The sequence below is a fragment of the Erpetoichthys calabaricus genome, chromosome 3, assembly GCF_900747795.2.
Source record: "Erpetoichthys calabaricus chromosome 3, fErpCal1.3, whole genome shotgun sequence".
NCBI classification, from domain to species: Eukaryota; Metazoa; Chordata; class Cladistia; order Polypteriformes; family Polypteridae; genus Erpetoichthys; species Erpetoichthys calabaricus.
This window is the reverse complement of record NC_041396.2, coordinates 51,733,615-51,756,302: the sequence shown is the minus strand read 5'-3', so window position 1 is coordinate 51,756,302 and position 22,688 is coordinate 51,733,615.

Below are 22,688 nucleotides of genomic sequence, written 5' to 3'. Positions count from 1 at the left end.
TTGATCAATTTGTAGACAGGAAGGGGAGTGGAATGAGAGTTGATCCAGTGCCAGATTGGGTAGAGGGTAGAGGTGCAATGGTACAATTCAATGGAAGGAAGGGAGACCCTCTTCCCACCGGCCCTTCCTATCATGGAGCAACGTGGAATGTTTTACAAAGGGCCTTCTGGAGTTCAACTAAAAATAAAAAGGCAGTCACAGATTTTATTTCAGAACAGAACTTGGCAGGTGGAGATAGAGGGAGCATGGAACTTATAAAATTAACACTTGGCAATATGTTTGTCCTAAATTATGAAAGTTTAAACTGAAAAGATAGGGAGAGGGAGGACCACGAGGTGATGAAGTCTTTAAAGCCCTACAAAATACACCAGTAGTTTGAGGACATAAGGTCATACACAGATGAAACTTTCACCAAAGCCCATGTTAAGCACCAACTCATTCTTTCAAAAGCCTTTTCTGCATCTATAGAAAGTAGTGCAGATGGCTGTGGAAGTGTGGTGCAACATGAATGACATGGAGAAGGTGTTGTATGTTGTGAGATGCATGTTGGGAGTTAATGAAACCTGTCTGGTCAGGATGAATTAATTTATGTATCACTGACTGTAGCCGACAAGTAAGTACTTTAGCCAATAGCTTGACGTCTGAGTTCATTAATAAAACTGGCCAATGATTTGCACATTCTGTTGAATCTTTACCTTGTATGGAAAGAGCGGAGATCATATGTTAATAGATGGATTAACGTGAGAGGTGGAGATTGCGAAATTTAGCATATGAAAGAGTGGAGCAGACAGATGTTTCCAAAAAACAGAAAGAGCTTCTGGGGGAAACCCATTAGGACCCAGAGATTTCTGAGTGCTCATCGAGTAAAAGTCCTCCTTCAGTTCATCTAATGTTACTGGCCTGTCAAGGGTGAAGGCCTCATCCTTAGTGAGGCGCAGGAAGGGAAGGTCCTTTAGGAAGGAGTCAAATCTGATTTATATAAATTGGGATAAAATTGAAAGAAACATTTGTTTACTTCATGAGGGTCATTATTAAGGAGTCCCACATTGGTTTTGATAGACAGAATTGAAGAAAAAGCATCAAACATTTTGATTCTAAGGGCCAACAATCTACTTTGTTTAGAACAGGAAATATTAAACAACAACAATAAGTTCAGTTCTGCTCTAGTGTTGGCACCCATTCTTGCTGCAGAGTGGAATTGTCAGTCTTACCTGAGCTTCCTGTGTGGTTGCTAAGAGCACTTGTGTGACAATGTACAGTATTTGTGTGTGTGTACATCATGTAGCTTGTATTTCAATTTTTTATTTGTAAACTTTGTAGGTGCTGCAAGCCTGTGCTTTGTGAAGAGCACTCTACCCAAGTAAACTGATTTGACTACTTCATACTGAGAAAGAAACTCCAATCTTTATCCCTAGGATGTCAGTGATACTTCAGTGTCAGCAAGGCCTAAATGTGCTATTTTTAAGCTTGATCATGCTACCTTTACACATTGTATAGAAGAAAATTATTTTATGATATTTTGAGCATCGTGTGCTTTAAGTGATTCTATGCCAGCTCATATTGTCTTAATTATACACTCAGTTGCTTTTCGCCAAAATATTGCATGATTCAAGTTGCAAGTGTTCTGTGTGTCCACAAGTGGGCAAGGTTGATAACCAACATACAAAGTTGTTTATTTGGTTTCATTTTACATCTTCTGAGTTATACTGCTATCATAATAATTTATCCTCCATCCATCCATTATCCATCCATCCATCCATCCATTTTCCAACCCGCTGAATCCGAACACAGGGTCACGGGGGTCTGCTGGAGCCAATCCCAGCCAACACAGGGCACACACACACACACACCAAGCACAATGCACCTAATCTGCATGTTTTTGGAATGAGGGAGGAACCCGGAAGAAACCCACACAGACATGGGGAGAACATGCAAACTCCACGGAGGGAGGACCCGGGAAGTGAACTCAGGTCTCCTAACTGCAAGGCGCTACCCACTGCGCAACCGTGCCACCCATTATTTATCCTTATTTTCCCAAATTGTATGCTTCCAAATTATAATACTGTAATTGTGAAATATGATACAAGATACTGTAGGACCTTGAAATGTCTATACCATCTGTAATTTTATTAAAGGGAAACACTGCCAGAAAAATCACTGGTTCTTGTAGACACAAACTAAAATAGACATAAATGTGTGGCTCAAGAAAACCTTTTATTAGAGTGTGACAGTTGACATGATTCTCCCAGGACGTGTGCTTATAAATACTACCTTTAGCACTTTCGTAGTAATGGCTTCAAGTTCTGGGTCTAATGGCTCCCCATGACCTTTATCACATTATAACACTCTCCTAAATAATGGCCCTCTTGTAAAATGCTTCATGATTTCTCACATTTGCAATGCCATTCTAGTTAGCTGCTAAATTTAAGATGGTGATTTCTCACAGTGCGCGGTATTTATTGTAGTTAAATTTTTTCAGTTTATATTTTGTCCTATGAAAAAATTAAAATGTAAAAAGCAAAAACTGATTTTGCAGAAAACATTTCCAGCAAGATGTGTGTTTTAGTATATCAATAGCAAGAGGAGAAATGTTATTCTTTATGCAAAATAAAATCAATAATAATAATAATGAATAATACATTTTATTTATATAGTGCCTTTCCCATGCTCAAGGCACTTACAGAATATAAGAAAGAACGGCAGGTTATACAGTATATAGCATTGTACAAACCAGATAAATAAATAAAGAAGATTACGACAGTGAATTCAGAGAAAAAAAAACAGACAACATAATTGATGGTCTGGCACACACATACAGGTTACATGAGCATCTTGACAGAGAAGTAAACTGAGAGAAGGGTAATAAAGTCAAGTAGAGCTAAAAGCCTTCCTGAACAGATGAGTTTTGAGTTGTTTTTTAAAAGAATTCATGGAGTCAGCTGATCTAATTAATTTCGGTAGGTCATTCCAGACTCTGGGTGCTATACAGCTGAAGGCCTTGTCACCCATGGAGTGTAGATTAGTGAGGGGCACAACAAGATTGCCAGAATCAGAGGACCTTAGTGGGCGGGCAGGCACATAGTGATGGAGAAGGTCACTGATGTAGTTTGGCGCGAGGTTATTTAAGGCTTTGTAGGTAATTAGTAGGATTTTATATTCGATTCTGTACGACACAGGGAGCTAGCGAAGGCGAAGCAGGATGGGTGTGATGTGCTCGCTGCTGCTGGTTCAAGTAAGGACTCTTGCAGCCGAGTTTTGAATAAGCTGGAGCTGTGATAGAAGATTAGAAGGGGCACCTGCCAGTAGGGAATTACAATAATCAATGCAAGATGTGATAAAAGCATGGACAAGTTTCTTAGCATTAGAGAAGGAGAGGAAGGAGCGAACACGGGATGTCATGTAAGAAATGGATAGAAAATGAATAGAAAAGTCTAACAAAAACTGGAATACTTCTTATAAACTGAAGACACTGCAGATAAGGAACTGGACAGAATTTTAGGTTTAATTCTCACATCATAATGTCGCTTCCGTTAAGTGGTTACTGATCCAGTTGTAAATGTATGCTGTACTTTACACCATCGTTCTGTCAATTTACTACACACTGTCTCGCCTATTTGCACTGTAGGTTGTATTTGCACTAAATGACGTACATTGTCTTGATGCACTACATGTTGTATATTTACACTGTGGTCCTCAGGACACACAATTTCATCATAACCTGTACTATGCATTTGGATGGGATGACTTGACCTTGAAATTGAAAGGCCGACCCTTGACTTTTTCACAAGTTAGATTTTCTGAAACACTGCAGTTTGCTAAAATGGTAAATAAATAATGAAGGAAGCCTGTTACTTCATACAGAAAATATGCAGAATTCAGTTGCAGATAAGCTTATATTTTGACATGGATATCTTCCTTCTCATAGTGTGTAAGGGCAGTGACAAGCATAAGAGATCTAACCATGTTGATTAGGTATGTATACTGGACAGGGACCAGAAAGCCCTTTATGGTATCCTCCTTCCAGCCATGTTAGATCCTGCTTAAGTTAGTGGAGGTCAAAAGGATCTGGATTCTGCTCCAGGCAGCATGGGAAGCACGGCATGCACCAGTCCTTTGATGGGGTAACATTCCATTGGAAGGCACACTTACCGTAAGTTCACTCATACATTTTCCAATAATAAATCATCATTTAACCTTACAAACATGATTTAGGATGTCAGAGAAAAAGCTAACATGGACACAGAGAGTAAATGCAAAATCAAAAGTCTAGAGTGGCTAAAACTGGCATACAAAAGCAGTCTCTTGGGACGGTGTGGCAGCAATGCAAATGACAGTGACACTGTGCAGCCCTGCCCCGAGAAGTGTAAATGGTGGAGAGCATCGCTGACCCTTCCAAGTCACAACAGAGAGGGTCACAGGGCTGCTGTCATTTGGGAGAATAAATATGTCTGCACCAGCTGGCGTACAAGGATTTGAGGCTGCTCGTACCTTCTTTATGACCTTATACACAATATGTTCATTACTAAGATGTGGCATAAAACCGCTTGATGTACTGGCAACCTTAATATAAGTTGTTTTAGCCTCAAAATGTGTGTAAATATTATTGTTATCAGTCACTATCTTTAGCCCAAAGTACAGCAATGCAGCTTTTAAATTTGGAATGAATGCTGATATTTATCTAATTGTTTTGATGTGAATGTAACAAGATATTCCAGTTAGGAATACAGCTACATAATAGTGCATTTATGCTCAAATAATTCATTAGGATTAGTGGAAGTGCTTTTCACTGTGCATTCATTCACCTCAGTGCTGCCCATAAGCTGTTGCCTTGAAATGTCGGACTAAAGCATCACAGTTTTTTTATTATGAACATTATTTTGCTCTTTTTCGTAATAAGACATTAATACAGAACGTTGGTAAGACATGTGGGGATACACTGCAGAGTGAAATACCATGACTCAAACTGTCATATTTCCCTTTTAGGAAAAGAAAAAACACAAAAATAATAGACTTAATTAATTAATTAGCCTATAATAATTGTGAAATATGATACAAGATACTGTAGGACCTTGAAATGTCTACACCATATGTAATTTTATTAAAGGGAAATATTAAATCACATTAAATCTTAATTAATTAATAATAATAATAAAAATAAAAATAGTAGCCTTAAATTTAATAGGGCTTGTTTTTGTGGTCAACATGGTGTTTTAAAGTAAGGCAGGGACGGATTGGCTTCCCAGTCAGGCTGAATGGTTCCTTATCTAGCAGAAGGACTCATATAATGGATGTAGGATGAATATCCTGGCCAGGATGGCTTGTGTCCCCATTCCTGGATGGGACTTCCATTTCAATTGGATAATCCAGCTGGATACCATGGGTTCTGCCGTGGGGGCTGCTGAGAATGGGTTGCCATATTCAGAAGGGGTTCTGCCAGACCTGGAAGTGCTCGGTGTAATGTTGTGACACAAAATGTACTCACTGGTCTGGCATAAATGGAGCCACCTTGCCTCACTCAGGCAGTGGGATTTTGGCAAGGAGCATGACAACACTTGACTAGGGAGGAAAAAAGTGGATTATTGAAGGACTGCCTCTGTGAAGTATTTCCTTAAAGTAAACCCTTTGCTTGATCCCGGAACTTATGTATGTTGTCAAGTAATTCACCCGACACGGATTCAAATAGTTGAGGTGCCATTCTGGCCATAACCCCATTTAATGGCAAAATGAAAATAAACTCTTGACAAGACAATGAACAAAACTTAAGTCAGTGCCTCTTCAACTTGTAGTTTCTCTTTTGGCTTCAGCGAGGTGTGCCTCCTCAGCTGGTCCAGGTTAAAAGATGCCTTTCCTGGAATACCCACGGGTGGGGGCAGGCATCATATTCTGGCGATGGTTCTGTACTGTGAAAGGAACACGAGACACCGTCAGTGACAGCACCCCCCTCTTGCTTGGAGGTGGTACTACTCAGCTTACCTGAGCCTTCTGGGTAGTCCCCAAGCATGCATGCACAACCGTGTATATGTGTTTATGTGAAGCTTCATGCCTATGAAGATCTGTCCATAAAAATAAAACATTCACCAATGGTATTGTAAAGTTATGTTCTTTGAAACAGAACTTTGCCTCCATCCATTTCTTCTAAAAAGGGTTCCATTCACCTTAGAAAAGATGCTCTCACCTAACAGGCTTAAACGCTAAAATAGTATTTCTACAGGAGACCCACTTACTAACCAAGGATCAGTTCAGATTACAAAAAGGCTGGACTGGCCAAATGTTCCATTCTAGCTTTACAAAGAAAACTAGAGGGGTGGGAATTCTCATACATAGAACAGTTCCATTTGTAGCATCAGAGGTAGTGTCGGACCCTGAAGGGAGATATGTGATGGTCATGGGCAACTTATATAACAGTAAAATGATTTTGATAAATGTTTATGCACCCAATGTTGATGATAAGGAATTCATGCAAAATCTATTGGCATCCATTCCCAATGTGAACACTCATAAAATTATAATGGCTGGGGACTTTAATTGTGTTTTAAATCCACTCTTAGATAGGACTCCTGTGACAGGGGGGACGACATCTAATACTGCAAAGATAATTACACAGTTTTTAAATGATCACAACTTATCAGACCCCTGGAGGTTTCTTAACCCAAACTCAAGAACATATTCGTTCTACTCACCAGTGCATTATAGCTACTCAAGAATTGATTATTTTTTTATAGATAATAATTTCCTGCCTACAATTAAATCATGCAAATATGACACAATTGTTATCTCTGACCATGCCCCTCTAGTCTTGGAGCTAAAATCAATAAGCCCCTCATACTCACCTCGCAGATGGCGTCTTAACCCTCTTTTATTGGCAGACGAGAACTGTACAGAATTTATATCCAAACAAATCAGCTTCTTCCTAGAGACAAACACGTCCACAGAGGTTTCTGCAGGAACACTCTGGGAAACTCTAAAGGCCTTCTTAAGAGGCCAGATTATTTCATATCTTTCCCATAGAAATAAATTAGAAACCAAGAAAGTGTCAGAGCTAAGAAATGAAATTACTAGAATAGATGAAGAACAAGCCAGGCGTCCAAGTGAATCTCTTCACAGGAAAAGGCAGGCCCTGCATACAGAACTTAACATCTTAACAACTAAAGAAACAGAACAACTTATTTATAAGTCTAGACAGCATTACTATGAACACGGAGAAAAAGCTAATAAGCTTTTAGCTCAACAAATTCATAAACAAGAAGTTCACAATGCAATACCAGTAATCACCAACAAGAATGGAGAAGAAATCATCGACCATAATAAAATAATGCACACATTTAGAGATTACTATAAGTCTTTATATTCCACTGAGCCCAAAGAAGACAACACGCAATCTAATGCATTTCTGGATAATTCACAAATACCACAAATAGATGCTTTAAGTGCTGAGGAACTGGATAAACCTCTAACGCTAGCAGAATTACTAGACGCTATAAAGTCACTACAAAGCGGGAAATCATCAGGCCCTGATGGTTACCCCGTAGAGTTTTATAAGAAATTCTCCACTCAGCTAGCTCCACTCTTATTGGTAACATTTACAGAAGCTAAAGACCACCAAATACTACCTCAAACATTTCGACAAGCATTAATTACCGTCTTTCCTAAACAAAATAAGGACTTGTTACAATGTGCATCATATAGACCAATTTCACTCCTGAATAATGATGTTAAGATACTCTCAAAAATCCTAGCTAGAAGGATGGAGAAAGTGCTGCCCTCGGTAATATCACAAGATCAAACTGGATTTATTAAAGGCCGACATCTATCTTCAAATCTCCGACGCTTGTTTAATGTTATATATTCACCAGCAAAATCAAACACCCCAGAGATATTACTATCATTAGACGCAGAAAAGGCATTTGACATGATCGAATGGAATTACCTTTTCACTGCATTGGAGAAATTTGGGTTTGGCCCGAATATTTGTGCTTGGATCAAACTACTGTATACCAGTCCAGAAGCTTCAGTTTGTATTAATAAAATTTGCTCAGACTACTTTAAACTAGAACGTGGTACCAGACAAGGATGTCCCTTGTCGCCACTGTTGTTTGCAATCGCTATTGAACCACTGGCGGTTCACTGCCGAAATTCTTATCAGATAAAGGGGATTGTCAGAGAAGGACTGGAACAGAAAATTTCTCTATATGCAGATGATATGGTCTTATATATATCGGACCCAGAAAACACTGTCCCCGCTGTTTTAACAGCACTAACAGAATTTCAAAAGATATCTGGTCTTAGAATTAATCTGAATAAAAGTATACTCTTTCCAGTGAACTCACAAGCATATAATATTAAATTAGACACCCTACCTTTTACCATAGCAGATCAGTTTAAATACCTAGGGGTAAATATCACAAGTAAACATAAAGCTCTTTATCAACAAAATTTTGGCGTCTGTATGGAAAAAATTAAGCAAGACTTGCATAGATGGTCAACCCTTCATCTCACTCTAGCCGGAAGAATTAACACTGTTAAGATGAATATCCTTCCTAAACTTCTCTTTTTATTTCAAAACATTTCAATATATATCAATAAATCGTTTTTTAAACAGTTAGATTCAATAATAACCTCATTCATTTGGAACTCAAAACACCCACGTATCCGAAGAGCGACCCTACAAAGACCTCAGGCAGAAGGTGGCATGGCTTTACCTAATTTCAGTTTTATTACTGGGCAGCAAACATACAAGCCATAAAAACCTGGACACAAATAAATGCACATACCCAGGCTTGGTCTGCAATAGAAGTAAAATCCTGTAGTACTTCTTTATATTTCCTGCTCTGCTCTACAATAAATGAAAGTTATCGCAAATATACTAATAACCCAATTGTGCTTTACTCACTCAAAATATGGAACCAAATTAGGAAGCATTTTAAGATGGAAAATCTTTTATCAGTGGCACCTCTGCAAGGGAACCACCTCTTTCAACCTTCGCAAGTATATCCAGTTTTTAATACCTGGAAAAGTTTTGGGATTAAAATGCTCAGAGATCTTTATATAGACAACATATTTACATCTTTTGAACAATTACGTTCAAAATTTAACCTCCCAGCTACACATTTCTTTTACTATCTTCAAATTAGAAATTTTGTTAAACAGAAATTGCCCGATTTCCCCCACCTTGCACCCTCCACAATGCTGGAAAAAATACTGCTCAATTCCGAGGAAACAAACACTATTTCCGCAATATATAAAATCTTATTAGAGTCCCTACCTTTCAAAGATCCAAGAGGACATTGGGAAGAAGATCTCTTAATCAATATATCAGAAAAGGAGTGGAAGGTAGCAAAGCAGAGAATTCACTCGAGTTCTATATGCGCAAAGCATAGAATTATTCAACTAAAAATTATATATCGAGCTCATCTGTCTCGCTTAAAACTGTCCAAAATGTTTCCAGGCCAGGATCCAACCTGCGAGCGCTGCAACCAAGCTCCTGCCTCACTGGGTCACATGTTCTGGGCCTGCACCAAACTAACATCATTTTGGACAAAAATTTTTAAGTGCCTCTCAGACAGCCTTAGTATCACAATCCCTCCTAACCCATTAACAGCTGTGTTTGGTGTCCTTCCAGATGGACTGGAATTGGAGAAGGACAAGCAAACGGTGATTGCATTCACTACACTCTTGGCACACAGACTTATTTTGTTAAATTGGAAGAATCCTAATTCTCCTCTTATAAGTCAGTGGGAAACCGGTGTTTTATATTATTTGAAATTGGAAAAAATCAAATTTTCAGTTAGAGGATCTGTACAAAATTTTTTCTAAACATGGCAGGATTTAATCAACATTATTTCAGAATAAGAGAAATAACTATTATTGCATTTAACTCCCTTCTCCATCTCTTATTTATATAGATATTTACTTCTCCCCTTCTTTTGTCTAATGTTGCCTTATTAAAAAGCTTAAAGAAATTTTCCTTTAGCTAAGCTCTCCTTCTCAGGGGTGGGGTTTGATTTGTTTTCAAATTTGTTGGGTTATAAATTGATCTGTTTGTATGGAATGATTACAATGAAAATTAATAAAATAAAAATATTTTAAAAAAAAAATTAAAAAAAAGAAAAGATGCCATGGCGGCACGGTGGCACAGTGGGTAGCGCTGCTGCCTCGCAGTTGGGAGATCTGGGGACCTGGGTTCGATTCCCGGGTCCTCCCTGCGTGGAGTTTGCATGTTCTCCCCGTGTCTGCGTGGGTTTCCTCCGGGCGCTCCGGTTTCCTCCCACAGTCCAAAGACATGCAGGTTAGGTGGATTGGCGATTCTAAATTGGCCCTAGTGTGTGCTTGGTGTGTGGGTGTGTTTGTGTGTGTCCTGCGGTGGGTTGGCACCCTGCCCAGGATTGTTTCCTGCCTTGTGCCCTGTGTTGGCTGGGATTGGCTCCAGCAGACCCCCGTGACCCTGTGTTCGGATTCAGCGGGTTGGAAAATGGATGGATGGAAAAGATGCCATGTTACAGTATTATTTTAATGTAGGCAGCAGAGATTATACAATGACATCATGCAAATTCAAGGTCAGTGTACAGGTAATGCAGCAGTTAAGTGTTGATCAAATTGTAAAGGTACAGAGGACACTCCAAATTGCAGGGGTTTCCATCTCTGCTGCTGGTGGACCAGGCAGTAACGCAGCCATTCTAAGTGTGTAGCATCTCTTTTTTAACTGCAGGGCAGGCGTTTATCGGGGGACAAAGCTCATCTACTGTGCTTCATTGCTTAGCAGTGCGCTGGCACCCGTTGCTTCATGGGGGTCTCCAATACTCCAAACCCCTTGATCGTTGATTGTGTGTCATTCCCTCGTGGCACTTAATGCTTCATGGGATACCCCAAACCCAAATCATTAATTGAGTGCCTAAGCTTCATAGGGGACACATTTACAAGATAATTGAGATTTATAAAGGTAAATTGCTCAATTTATATTTAAATTTTATGCACTGGCGTAAATGCTTATTCGTTTTAGTTCAATTTGTTCACCCATAGTACTGTATGTCGTTTAATTTGTGGTACAAAAATAAGAAATTTGACTTCATCTTCAAAAGTGATATTACTTTTGTAAGGGTGCGATTATAAATCAAACATTTTCTAGGGGTTCAGGGCATAGAAAAGGTTGGGAACCGCTGCACTAAAGGGTCCAAAAGCTGATACCTGAAATACTTTATGTCTTAAAGAATCTCTGAACCACACAATTAAAAAAATATGGGATAACCCTTATCTCGTAAGTATATGAAATATCTCGTACATACGGGATACTTTTATGTACATATGAGATGTTTTCACATAGGTATGAATTAAAGTGAGATTTAAAAAAAAATCCAAAATTGCGCTTCTGGGCTACCTACTGTAATTATGACTTTACCAAGGCCACAGGACTTCAGTCTAATGTCACTTCCATCTCTTATAGCGGCATCATATAAAAAGCAGATGGATGGGCTTTTATTTATTAAAGGAGTTTGGGATGGTTTAGGTACATGCTTTACATTTATAGTTATCAGTTTGCAGACACGTAAGGATCCCCCGAGGGGATTTTTTTTTTGTGGGAAACAATGTGGTGCATACAACTTACTATCTCGTGCTCACCAATTACTATCTCGTGCACTCCTCATACTATCGCGTACCCACCACTTATGCCCAGTTTCCAGAAAATGTACAGTGCAATATTTAATATACATTTGAATGTATGCGCTGCACACGCAATATTAGCTGGTGCAACCTTAATGTACCTGGTGTGCAGGCTATAGAAAGTAGTGAGCACGACAAAGTATGCGGTGCACACAAGATATATAAATGGTGGGCACTAATGGTTATTAAGTGGTGGGCACTGTCATATTTCCTTATTGAATATTTATTAATATGTTTATTGGCAAAGATGACAGTCGCACACCATATGCTCTATTTAGATAACCCCTAACTTTTTTTTTATTTCAGAGCATGCACATACAGTATATATGAACTTCCCCATTTATTAATATATCTCGTGATATCAAGCATTGTAAGCATTACATCTCCCATTTTCCAAAAAAAAAGACTTATTACTATTACCAGTAACACATTATAACCAGCTGCATGGCATTGCCACAAAAGCATATATCCAGAATGTTCTCAATATGCTACAAAAATAACTGATAGTATAGATATCAACATGCAATACCAATGATCCTTACAGCAGGCTTCTTATATAATTCACATATATATTTTTTACAATAAATTTGTATCTAATGAAGAAGGCATTTAACACGGAGACATTTCTTGTCATTGCATACTTGACTGCTTTAAGTAATTATAAACAGATAGCAGAACATTAATATGAACTAAACAATATTCAGCTCTTACACTCTTCACAATCATAGACCAAGGATTTTCCTTGGTTGAACAACTTGACCTGATCTGGTGGTGATGCAAGTTTGTGGTTCACCTGGGTTCATTGTGAGGCTTTCCCAAGAAGCTGAAATTGAATGATCTTCCTTTGTCTGGGTTGTGCACAGCTCAGTTTGCATATCATCCACAACGGGGTATTCTTTTGTGTACGAGAAATGATGCCGATTACGTCAGTAGGTATGACCTTCTGGACTGAGAATGTAATAAGGTCTGTCAGTGCTTGAAGGCTTAAGAACAGTGGTTGGTTTCCAAAGGCCATCACCTTGCTGGTGCCTGACTGCAGAGCCACTAGGGCAAGGGTTGCAAAGGTCTGGCATCTCAGTCATAGTGTTCTTTCTGAGGCCCCTGACATTCTTTTTTCCGAGCCTGTACCAGGTTTTGGTTTAGTACCTGTGGTTACAGCTGGTTAGCTGTACTGGGAAGGGTTGACTGCAACCTACAACTCATCAACAGCTGAGCCCGTCATTTAAAATTGTCAGCTGGGGTATTCCGATATTCAAGTAAACTTAAATATGGATCTTATTGTTCCACTTGTTCTTTAGTCATGAGGTTTTGGGCAGTTTGAACTGTTCTTTCAGCCAATCCACTGCTCGGGGGGTAATTTGGGCTTGTAGTTATGTGACTGAAATCTCAAGCATTAGCAAAACGATCAAATTCATTCGATTTGCAGCAAGGCCCATTATCACTAATGACAGTCTCTGCTATGCCATGTCTTGCAAACACTGCTTTAAGTTTGTAGACGACTACTGTTGAGGAAGCCCTTTTAAGTTTCCCTGTGTCAAAGAGTCTACACAAATGACATAACCATCACCCTCCCATACAAACAAATCGGTGGCAACTGTCTGCCAAGGTCTCTCTGGCACTCAGTAAGAGATCATGGGCTCCTTGGCATTTTGATTTCTGCGTTCTTGGCATATGCTGCATTTGTTAACCATGGTCTGTATTTGCTGACCCATGTGGCACTGATAAACTATGTCTCTCACTCTATGCTTACATTTTTCTATGCCCATGTGGCCTATGTGTATTTGCTAAATCATCTCCTTTTTTAGAGCCTGGGGAAAAATGATTTTCTCTCCCTTTAACAATATGCCTTCTGCCTGGGATATTTCATCTCTATAATTCCAATACTGCGGTGGGCTGGCACCCTGCCCAGGGTTTGTTTCCTGCCTTGTGCCCTGTGTTGGCTGGGATTGGCCCCAGCAGACCCCCATGACCCTGTAGTTAGGATATAGCGGGTTAGATAATGGATGGATGGATTATTCCAACACTCTGAAATTACATTTGGGCACATTTTCCTAAACTCTGGCCAAACGTCTTGGATTGTTCGGACTAGAACATTTAGCTAAGGATCTCGTTCAGTTGCTGCCCTGATTTCTGCAAGCTTCTGGTGACTTTTTGGCACATTGCAAATTATGCTATGGATTTATGCATCCATGCCTTCAGTCAGTGAATTGTCACTGCCAGGAACGGGCATCTGCAACAGGGATTTCCCTTCCAGGTTTGTGGACAATGGTAATGTCATACCTCCGTAGTTGCAATATCATTCTTTGCAGTCTCGATGGTGCAGCTGACAAGGGTTTGTGAAGAATGAATTTCAAAGGCTTATGGTCTGATATGACTACTACACTGTGGCCGTATACATATTCATGGAATCTTTTGCAGCTGAACAGAACTGCATATACTGTAGCTCTTTCTCAATCTGCGCATAATTTTGTTCACTAGGGTTCAGGGATTTAGAAGCGTGGGCCACTGACCTGCCTTAATGGAGGAGGACAGCACCTATTCCATGCTGTGATGCATCCACCTATAGTTGAAGATCTTTGCTTGGATCATAATGTGTGAGAATCGGGCCTGTTCCTTCTGTAATCAGCCCGTTCACCTGCTCAAGTGCTTTATCATGGTGTGCATCCCAAACAAATTTATTGTCCTGCATCAATGGTTGCCTTAATAGGGCATTTACTTCAGAAAATTTAGAAGTAAATGTGGCTAGATAATTATCCATTCTCGGTATTGCTTCTAATTCAGTTTTCATTGCTTTGATCGCCTTGGTCTTTTCTGGGTCTGGCTTGAGCCCATCTCTAGAAAGTTTGTGTCCAAAGTAGCTCACTTCAACCAATAGATAATGGCCTTTTCTGGGTTTAATATTATTCCTTTTTCTCTTGACTGCTGTAGCATGGCACTGAGATTTTGGTCGTGTTCTTCCTTTGTGTGACCATATATAAGTATGCCATCAGTAATAGCAACCATACCACTAATGATTTCATATGCCTCATTAAATCTCATTTGAAACTCATCTTGCACTGAAACAATCCCAAAAGGCAGCCTCAGGAAGATATACCTACTAAAAATAGTACTAAAGGTAGTTGGGTGGGATCCCTTAATATTCAATTTTATTGCTCTTTATCCAATCTAGCATCTAGGACACTAAAAAAACCATGCTCCAACCAGCTTGGGTACAGCTTGTTCCAGAGTTAGCAGCAGAAAATTAGGTCTTTGGATAGATTTTTTAAGGTCACGTGGGTCTAGGATCATTCAAAGCTTTTTTGTTTTAGGCTTCTGTACCACCACTATGGAGTTCACCAATTCTGTTGGTCCAGTTACTATAACAATAATTCCAGCCTTTTCCATGTTATCTATTTCTTGCTTTAGACAATCTCAAAGCTGGGCATACAACATGCTTCCGGTTTCAGGTGAATATTGCACTTCCCTGGGAACTGACCATTGCCATGGAAAATATCTGAAAATTCTTCTAAAATGCTGCTGCCTTCAGATGGGGCTTGATTGACATGACTAGCTTTATCAGCTCCACGGCAAGGCACGCCTTAAGGCCTAGGATTGGTGGGACATTTGTATTCATGATGTAAAATTCCAAATTAACTATTTTTTCTTTGTATTTGCACCTTAGCTCATGTGTCCTTAACATTCAATATATCACCTTCACACCCTTCACACAAGTTGGCGTGTTGTTTTCATTATTGGACTATGTTGGAGCATTCTGGAGAATACATTTCCCATTAGTATGTTCACCGATGCCTCTGTATCCAACTTGAATTTTATTTTCTGTTCTGTTCCTACTTCAGTGTCAACAAAGACCTGTTCACAGCCATAGTTTGCACATTCATCTGTGACAGAGTCAATGTAAAGTTCATCGTGTGATTTGGGCTCTCTGCTCTCTAGCACCGTATGTACTGCTTTTCTGTTGTATCTAGTCTGGGGCATGTGAAGTGATATGAAGTGATTTAATTTCTTGTATCTACTACATTGCTTTCCCTTTGCTGGGCATGCATCTGTGTCTTTGTGCTCTTTTCCACATCGTCCACATGGCTTGGTTGCGTCTCTGTCTTTTTTCCCGGTGTGTGCCAATTTAGAACTTACAGCATGTACAGACTGGCTACCACTGGCCTTGCTAGTGACCATTGTTTTCAATTGCTCCTGCACTAACTCGGCACCGCAGCTTAACAGCTTTTCACGAACCTTGGGTGAATTAATCACAAAGATAATGCGATCTCTGACCATTTCACTCATGTCTGTGTAATTACAGTCCTTTACCAACAGCTTTAATTCAATTACAAAATGTTCAATGGTCTCTGAATTTTTGCATGGAACTTGTACCACATGAATATTAAGTTGGCTTTTGTTGCAACATTCTCCGAAAGTATGTTTGCAGTGCCTTAGCTTTGTTGTTTGACAAGGTCCATGTATTGAAGACATCCCACCCTTTTCCTCTGACCCATAAAAGTAGGTAGCTGCACTTTTTTGTCTTATTTCTGAGTGGTCTGCTAAACATCAGCTCCACATGTTGCTGTAAATTGGATGATTCCTAATCCATCCACAGAGCAGGTACGCCGACAAGATCCCTCTGTACTGTATTTCAGTGAGCTCGACCCTTTATTCTGACACCATGTCGTATTTCCTTATTGGATATTTATTAATATGTTTATTGGCAAGGATGACAGAGAGGCTCTATTTAGATACCCCTTAACTTTTTTGTTATTCCCCAGGAATGTGTAGCGGCTTTAAAATGGTTGCTTTTGATTTAAAAGAAGACAGACACACCAATATCCGGATTCTGTCATTTATTCTGCAACAACGTCATTCAACTAAAAGACAAACAGTAAGGGGCACACGCAGTGACAGGCACTCTCTCAGTCTCCTGCAAAAGCTCCATCCAGCTTTTTTATATATTTATTTATAAATACAAAATTACACAAAATAAATAATGAAATTAACACCAAATGAAACAAACACATTTAACATACCTAAAAGACAAGCAGTAAGGGGGACAGTCAGCACACGCAGCGACAGGCGCTCTCTCAGTCTCCTGTAGCAAGCCAAACAATATGCTATAATGAGGCTGGATCTCCGTTAAATTAAACACCTTTAAAATCCATTTCTGCCGGCCAAAAGTCACAACAGAACCTCAAGACACGTCAATAACAACATGATGTGATGTTTCTATGTAGTTTCAGACAGAATACACTAATTCAAAACTTGTCAGCTTAAACGAGAGACGAAGAGTATTGAGAAACGCCTTACCTGCAAAAGCGTCACCCAGCTTTTGCCAGGAGTCTGCTGTACGCTACATGTGTGTCCTATGGGTGTTTCATTAATTAAAGCCCCCCAACCCCCGCTACAACAGGCAAACAGGAACTATTACACAAGAGATACATTGATTGGATTCACATTAAACAGCAGAATTCACAATATATAAAACAGAAGCATTTCAGTATAATAAAACATAAACTAACTCAGCCACACATGCACATATATATGAACTTCCCCATTTCTTATATATCTCGCTATATCAAGAATTGTAATCATTAGAGGCAGCAGATAGAAAGCAGTGAGCATGAGATAGTAAGTTGTATGTACCAAATTGTTTCCCAGAAAAAAAAAATTACACCATGTCCCCTCAGGGGATCTGCATGTGTGTGCAAACTGATAACTGCAAACATTAAGTATGGACCTAAACCGTCCCACACTCCTTTTTTTTTTTCTTTTTAACTTTTTTAATCTAGCATGAAAGTATCCTGTGCATATGAGATATTTTCATATACGTACAAGATAAGGGTTATCCCATAATTTTTTTCACTGTGTGGTTCAGAGCTAAGTGTCTTTATTACTCAATAAATACTCTGCTGACATTGTCTACCTTACCTTATACAGCTGCTTCAGACAAGGCTTCAAAAGTGTGGCATGTCCTTCCATAAAAAGGCTGAAGTGCTGTCGCCCCTGACGTGTGTGCACATGAAGCCAGCAACAATGTCTGCATTACAGGTAGTGGTCGTATTGATGGAAGAAAGCATAAAAGAATAAAAAATAATTATTTTATATTCAAATAATAATCTCTGATTATTAGGATCTCGCAGCAAGCATGTCAAGTTTAAATGACTTCTTAAAATACAGACATCCTACTGGCAATCTCGAGATTTAAAGTTCACAAGGTCACACTCTCAGGACTGAGAAAGGGCACACAGAAGACGTCACCCTGAGATGTGGCCAAGCTTATTCATCTTTGCCTTGATGACTTGACTGCATCAAAATATTCTAATTATGGCCTATTTGGCAATATGTGTTAGCATTTAACAGAAGTATTAAAATAGCAAAGAAAAAAAATATTTTCAGTGTAATTTATATATTTAAAAATAGCTTAGAATCAAAGCCAGCAAACAAATTTTCTCTTTAAAACACTAAAAGGATACCTAAGACAATATCGTTAATTAGAAAGAAGCTGTATAAATGTAGTTATGCTATTTGTAGATAATTAGCTTAACATAACAGCATGAGATTATTTAAAGTGTTCCTGTTATAAGTAATGTATAAACGGTCATATTATGCATGAGTTTTTTAAGTTTTATTTAATACGGTAGAAAAAAATGTGCATCATATAACAAGTTTGTTGTTTATCCAAGCTGCATTCTTGTCTTTATCACATCAGGACCAATTTTGGAACATTTGACTAGCAATCTTATTAAGAACTAGCTGTGCTATCTGTCTAGGACAGTTTTGAAATCTAAGTAATTAACGTAGACCTCACAGTTAACTTTTGTAGTTCACCATCCATTGGAAATGTATTTTATAATGTATGTATTAATAAGATGCTTGCATTTGCTATTGCAACAGATGGCGCTTCACAAACATTTGTAGTAATAAAATATATTACTATGGATATTGTGTGACGCACCATCTGTTGGAATGACAAATGCAATGGCTGTGTCTCTGTTATATACCCTTTGGTATGGGATCTGTAAAAGCAGTGTTAATGCTTGTGATCTGCCGTCTGTTGGAATGACAAATGCAATGCATTTTATTACTACAAATGTTTGTGATGCACCATCTGATGGAATGATACAGACATAGCAACCGTACACAGACACCTATCCTTTTATTAAGATGGATGCCCAGGTTCACCTTACACCTACTATGGCTTATTCTTATTTTTATTAGTAAATCCAAATTGAATTTAGGTGGTCTGAGAATATTTATACTATTACAGTATTACTGTCATTTTTAGTTGGCAAACCTCTTTTGCCTGAAAGGGCAAAACAGTTGAATGTTTGGAATGAAAGTTTAATGTTCATGGACAATAGGTAATGAAATCCTAGGCATAGTTAAAGAACTTTAATGCTATGCTTATTCCTAAAACATCCTGCATTTTGTCAAAACTACAGTGAGCTGAGGGGTTGGTTGTGTTAGAACAAACTCCAGATATACATGAGGGTTAAAGAAGAGTTAGGACTTCAATTTCTGTAGACCATAAGAAGGTCAGTCAGTCAAGCTCATTCCATATATATAATGCTCATCCATGGAGGGAAGGGATGGTTTATGGGTAAGTCAAAACTGAATAGACTCTTTGGATAGAATGTGTGAAAAAACCAGAGACTTGAGGTACTTAGGATGAGGCTGGATTTACCTTCAGAGAGACTTGAGTGTGCACCCTGGGCCCTGCACACAAAGGTGCCTTAGTATATGGAAGAACAGATGTGTAGTGAAGGAGAAAGGCCCAAGTTTCACCATATGGCAACTTGTCATGTTCGTTAACTATACTATCACAAGGAATTTGATTTCCTGTAGATGTGATGTTACACTCCTCAATTAGTTTTTTACAGTCATTGTAATACATTAATTAAAAAAATGGTCAAATTGACCTTGTATAACATTTAGATTTTTGGTGTACATTAGTAATTTATTATTGATGCATAGTACATGATGTCCATAATGTTTGAGTATATGCATGTGCCTAGTGGGGGTGTTTTCAGTTAAGGGGCTTTTGATCCATAAAGGTCTTAATCCGGCCTTGACCAAGTGAGCATAGCTGTGCACCGACATGCAGTTCAGGAGTTTTGACGCAAATTCTAGCAGTAGCAATCGGCCAAGGTAAGCAATAGAAAGAGAGAAGCGGAAGAGTACTTTGTGTGAAATGAAATGCAGGGGACACCACTGGGGTGTTACTATTTTGAATGAATTTGAATGTTTGAATCAGAATTGTTGGGAACCAAGCATGAAGACAGTGGGGACAGTTCAATGGAAAGAAAACAAGTGATATTGCACGGTTTCGAGTGAGGGAGAGACAGACCTTATTGGTCATGGTACATATGTGTCCAAAGTACAGTACATGAATGCACACCAATGTTCTAAAGTGTGTGTTCTTTGCTGCTTTGAAGTTCAGCTGCTTTATCAGCACAAAGAGATTCAAAGATTTCTTTGAGGAACTCTAAATATCCATGAACTCAGTGCCACACAGTCAGAGTCCTTTTATCTCACCCACAAAGTTAGTATGATGTTACTGCAATATACCATATAATGTTTGAAAGAAGCGTTTCTAAACACATTTCCTATTTCCAAACAGTTCCTTTTACAGCTGAGGATCACACAGAAATGATGGACATCTCAAAAAGTGTTTCTTGTGTAATGGAACTGCATCTCCGTGCTTCACCCTTGAGGACTCAGTGGATTTTCTATAGAAGAAGAACACATGTTTAACAGATATTCTGTAGTGACTGGCCTCTCAGTTAAATCATTTGATGTGGCCAATACTCAAATAATCGTTTAGACATTTGAAAATATTAACAGTGATACTATAACAGTGATTTATATGATGTCAGGCACAAATGCAATCCACTGCCATCCAATTTATCTTCACTTTCACACAAAGTAGCGTGTGTTTGATTAGGTATTGATTAAAAAGGCAATACAAAGTGTAAACTGCTACTGTTTCCAATATTACATTTTTTGCTATTTTATGGTTTTGTGCACATTATAAATACTGTTTGTAACTGTATGAGGAATGTTTATCAGAAAAAAGGGCTTTTTTAAAATGATTTCCACAAAGGCACCCTGTCCAGCGTTTGCTCCTGTCTTGTGGCCTATGCTAGCTCAGATAAACCCTAGCAGACCCTCACGTGGTCCTGTCCAGGACCAAATGGGTTAGAAACTGGTTGACTAAATGACTGATTTCCACAAAATGTAGGAAAAACAACTGCTGAGTTGCATCCACATCCTGAATTTATGAAATATCCATTAAATAAATAGCATGGTAAGCTGTTACAGTTTAGAAACGAGTACATTAGAGGGTCAGTTCAAGTTGGATGGTTGGGAGACAAAGTCAGAGAGGCGAGATTGCATTGGTTTGGACATGTGCAGAGGAGAGATGCTGGGTATATTGGGCGAAGGATGTTAAGGATAGAGCAGAAAGGGAAGAGGAAAAGAGGAAGGCCAAAGAGGAGGTTTATGGATGTGGTGAGAGGGGACATGCAGGTGATGGGTGTAACAGAAAAAGATGCAGAGGACAGAAAGATATGGAAGAAGATGATCCGCTGTGGCAACTCCTAACGGGAGCAGCTGAAAGAAGAAGAAGATGGTAAGCTGTTACAGTAAACAATGCACATTTATGTTCTGAAACGGTTACCTGTTTTAGAGCTTGCACTCTGTGCTTGTTGTGGTGATTTCTGTCATGATCGGGCCTTTGCTTCTGATTTTTCATAATTTGTTCTTGGTCTCAAAAAACTATTGAGACTTTACTTTAGGGGTTGTAGACGTCAAGGAGTTTTATAGTCACGCTTGTTTTTGTACAGTGGAACCTCGGTTCACGACCATAATTTGTTCCAAAACTCTGGTCGTAACCCGATTTGGTTGTGAACCAAAGCAATTTCCCCCCATAGGATTGTATGATAAATACAATTAATCCGTTCCAGACCATACGAACTGTATGTAAATATATATATTTTTTAAGTTTTTAAGCACAAATACAGTAATCCCTCGCTATATCGCGCTTCACCTTTCGCGGCTTCACTCCATCGCGGATTTTATATGTAAGCATATTTAAATATATATCGCGGATTTTTCGCTGCTTCGCGGGTTTCTGCGGACAATAGGTCTTTTAATTTCTGGTACATGCTTCCTCGGTTGGTTTGCCCAGTTGATTTCATACAAGGGACGCTATTGGCAGATGGCTGAGAAGCTACCCAGCTTACTTTTCTTTCTCTCTCTCTTGCGCTGACTATCTGTGATCCTGACGTAGGGGGTGTGAGCAGGGGGGCTGTTCGCACACCTAGACGATACGGACACTCATCTAAAAATGCTGAAAGATAAGGACGCTCATCTAAAAATGCTGAAAGATTATCTTCACGTTGCTACCTTCTGTGTGCAGCTTTTAAGTATGCTGCACGGTGCTTCGCATACTTAAAAGCTCAAAGGGCATGTATTGATTTTTTTATCTGTCTCTCTCTCTCTCTCTCTGCTCCTGACGGAGGGGGTGTGAGCTGCCGCCTTCAACAGCTTTGTTGGTTTGTTTGCTCCTTTGAAGAGGAAGATATGTTTGCATTCTTTTAATTGTGAGACTGAACTGTCATCTCTGTCTTGTCATGGAGCACAGTTTAAACTTTTGAAAAAGAGACAAATGTTTGTTTGCAGTGTTTGAATAACGTTCCTGTCTCTCTACAACCTCCTGTGTTTCTGCGCAAATCTGTGACCCAAGCATGACAATATAAAAATAACCATTTAAACATATGGTTTCTACTTCGCGGATTTTCTTATTTCGCGGGTGGCTCTGGAACGCAACCCCCGCGATGGAGGAGGGATTACTGTATAGTTAATTATACCATAGAATGCACAGTGTAATTGTAAACTAAATGTAAAAACATTGAATAACACTGAGAAAACCTTGAACAACAGAGAAAACTAACACTGCAAGAGTTTGCGCTATAGCGCTACGAACCGCTCGCTAAAAACACTTTTTTTTTTTTTTTAATGAGTTTTAAGCACAGGGAAAAAAATGA